Below are 3,621 nucleotides of genomic sequence, written 5' to 3' on the forward strand. Positions count from 1 at the left end.
CACTTCTTAAAATTCCTTAGTATAACTTACACCAATTCAATTTACCAGTCTTCATACACTGAACAAGTTACTCCACAGACTCAAATCCTGCAATTACTTTTCAAGCTTAGTTTATAATTTTCTGTCACTACATTTCTCATAAATTTAGAAACATTATGTCCAGATTTGAACTTGATAGTCATGAAACATTCATTGTAAAATGAATTAATTATGCACCATTTGGGGGGACAAAACAATTCAAATATCAAATATCAATAAGTAAATATTTCTAGTAGGAATGAATTTAGCAATAAAATTTTTTTGACTGTATGTCAAGATAATATGTTAAAAAAACAGCCAAAATCACACTATTCCAGATTTTGATGCATGTTTTAGATCTTGGCATATAATTGTTTAGGTAATGTGATTATATTCTACATAAACATTATTTTCCTGTAAATATTTGTGATTTCATATAAATAACTGCTCATTTTGTACTTAAAGTATTTTCTTTCTTTGCAATAAAAATGTTAAATATTTTAGCCATTTTTTGCATTTCTTTGTTTTCATAGTTTATTCTTTAATAGCAGGGTAACATTAATGTGACCTGTCCCATGGGTAATAGCAACAGCCTAAATATGTCATAATAAAGAAGTAGATTTTTCCTTGGACATGTATATGCTATGAACATGTATTACTGTGCTTGACATAATAGGAAGTAAATGAACAGAAGCTAAGTAGGAGATATGTACAGGTTCTGCAGGGAGATAGTGACAGTAGGAGGAGGAATTGAGGCAGGCAAGTTGCCACCAGCGATGGAGGAAGCTGGATGTGTGTTGTGTGGCAAAACATAGAGTAACAATACATGGATTAATTAATTGGGGTTTTGTTCTGGCTTGCCCTTGTTCGGCTTTCATGTTTCTAATTCCAAATATCCCAATGTGTGCTGAAACAGTGCTTCTTTATAGTCATCCATCACCTTTGACCCTTACCATCTCTAATAATTCTGTCCTGAATTGCCCTTTGAATTGCCTGGAGGGGATGATATTGAAAAGACACTTAGAACTGAACAATTTTTTATTGTCTGAACTTTACTGCAGATGAGTCTCTCTTTTAGCAGTAAATGTATGCAGGTATTTTCTGTGATGTAGGCTTAGTGGTAAAAGATAGACAACATGGATAATTTTAAACCTTAAACTTAGAGCAGAATAATCATAGCATGTGGTACTTTCTAACTTTTGGTAACCCTTCTAGAACAAACATGAATTCTATTCTTCTCAAATAATTGTACAAACTTGAAGCAGAAGGAACAGTGTGACATTCTTTTCATGAGGAAACTTATCATCGAGATAAGCCACATAAAATTCACCGAAAAGTGATTGGTAGAACATTTTTAGCATTTTGAGGCAATTCCCCATTGATTTTATTCTGCTTGACCATAATGTGAACTCTCAAATTTGTGAATAAATTATTACCCTTTCTCCAGCCATACAGCACTATTTTTTATCCTTTATTAATGTTGTTATTTTTCTTAGTCCTTCTGATATGGGAAAGAAATTGCAAAGGATAGCTTTTTAGTTCCAGTTATGCTCTAGAATCACTTTCAGCTGTTTAGCTCACAATGTTATTTTCCTAATCTTAATGCAGTCTCTTCTTTCAAAAGTTAGTAGTCTGCTATGTATGAATGACTGTTGGTTTTATGAAGTCTCATTTGTCACTACTGGGTCTTAAGTGCTATGGTCCAGGGATCTTTGCCAGAAAGTCCTCTTCTTTGCCCACTGTGAATGCTTGATTATTTTGTCTTTATGAGAGAACATTGAAAATTTGTATCCCCTTAATTTACCTTTGGTGTCTTATTGCTCTATTTAGGACATCACGAATTATATTGAGTAGGTATGGAGAGAGTGGACAATCTTGTCTTGTTCCTGATTTCAGTGGAATCCCTAGGAGTTTCTCTCCATTTACTTTGATGTTGTCTGTTGGCTTGCTGTATATTGCCTTAATTAAGTTTAGATATGTTCCTTGTAACTCCACTCTCTCCAAGACCTTTATCATAAAGGGATGTTGTATTCTGTCACATGCTTTTTTGGCATCTAATGACATGATCTTAGTTTCTATGAATTTTCCACATCATTAAATTATTTTTGTAACCTAAGCTAATGTATACATGAGACCTTAAATTAACCTCTTCCACAATAAATGCTAAATACAATAGAGAGATATAACATGATACTCAGTGGTGTTTGTAGTACTCTCTGTTATTAGTATTATGTGGTGTCAAGGGGTTTCACAGACAAATTTTTGTGAAATTATTTAAAGACTTCAGGACAGTATTTCCCAAACCTTTCCCTTCTGATGTTCCTTGCTCTGTTCAATAAAAATGACAGAATAAAGCCCTTTTTATGGACAGATACATACACAGGCACAATGACAATTTCATAAGAGAACCTTCAGGAAAGCATGGTCCTGACTTATAAAACAGAGAGTATAAAATTGATGACATCAGGTGAGTGAATTAGGTTATTTTAATCTGGGGTTGCTACTGGTCACAGGACAAATGGGAGGAATGACTTCCTGATTTTGGTCTATAAAACACCAATACATTATAGGTGAGTCTGAGTGTAATATTAATGTGTTTAAACTGGAACATTTTGGTGTTGTATGTGAGTAATCTCAATTTTATTAAATATTTCTAATAAAGAAATGGTATCTTCATAGAAGAGAATTTGTCAAGAATGTATGAGCCAGAATGTAGGGGGAAATATCTAAAATCTTCTTTAAGATATGACACTTGCACATGTGGCTATAAATGTGTATATATATATATATATATATATATATATATATATATATATATATATATATATATATATATATATATATATATATATATATATATATAAATGGAATTATGAAAAATACATAAAATAAACTACAGACAACAATTAGTCTTATACATGCTACTGCCTGAACTGATCACTAGCTATCAGTTAATCATAAATATCATCTGTATCTTTCAAACTTGTACAGATATTGTGCAAGCCACCTAAAAACACATTACAAATGCATTTTTAGTTATTAGGTGTCCTTCATTACCTGTCCCAACATCTTTCATATATACCTTTTCTTTATCACTTATGTTTAAGTAAAATGCTTTATCCTAACAATAGAATCCTCATTGGAATTATGATATGCACCATATCTACTTTTAATACATATCAGAATATATATGTCCATATGAATGTATCATAACATATAGTGATAATATTCTACAACATATCCTTGACTAGCAAAATGTCATGAAAAGAATGTTATACATTTTACCAAGTGCCTAAGTAAAAAGTTTTTTCTTAAACTATGGAAATGGAAATTCATCATAAAACATAAACTGTCTTATATCTTCTGAAACATAGTTTCTAAATTATGCCCTGTACTAACAAAACCATAGGCTATAATTAGGACAGGTGCATATGTGACCAAGATTGTCTGAACCCTGCCCCTACCCTATATGGTTTTCTTAACAACTGTATGATTGTCACCATTGTGGATGAGCTATCATTTCTCTTTCTCAAGAGATTTCTCAGAATTCCATCTGGACTGGTGAGTGTGTGCTTTCCAGGGGCTGATTGTCCCAGAAGAGAG

The sequence above is a fragment of the Microtus ochrogaster genome, unplaced genomic scaffold, assembly GCF_000317375.1.
Source record: "Microtus ochrogaster isolate Prairie Vole_2 unplaced genomic scaffold, MicOch1.0 UNK37, whole genome shotgun sequence".
Lineage (NCBI taxonomy): Eukaryota > Metazoa > Chordata > Mammalia > Rodentia > Cricetidae > Microtus > Microtus ochrogaster.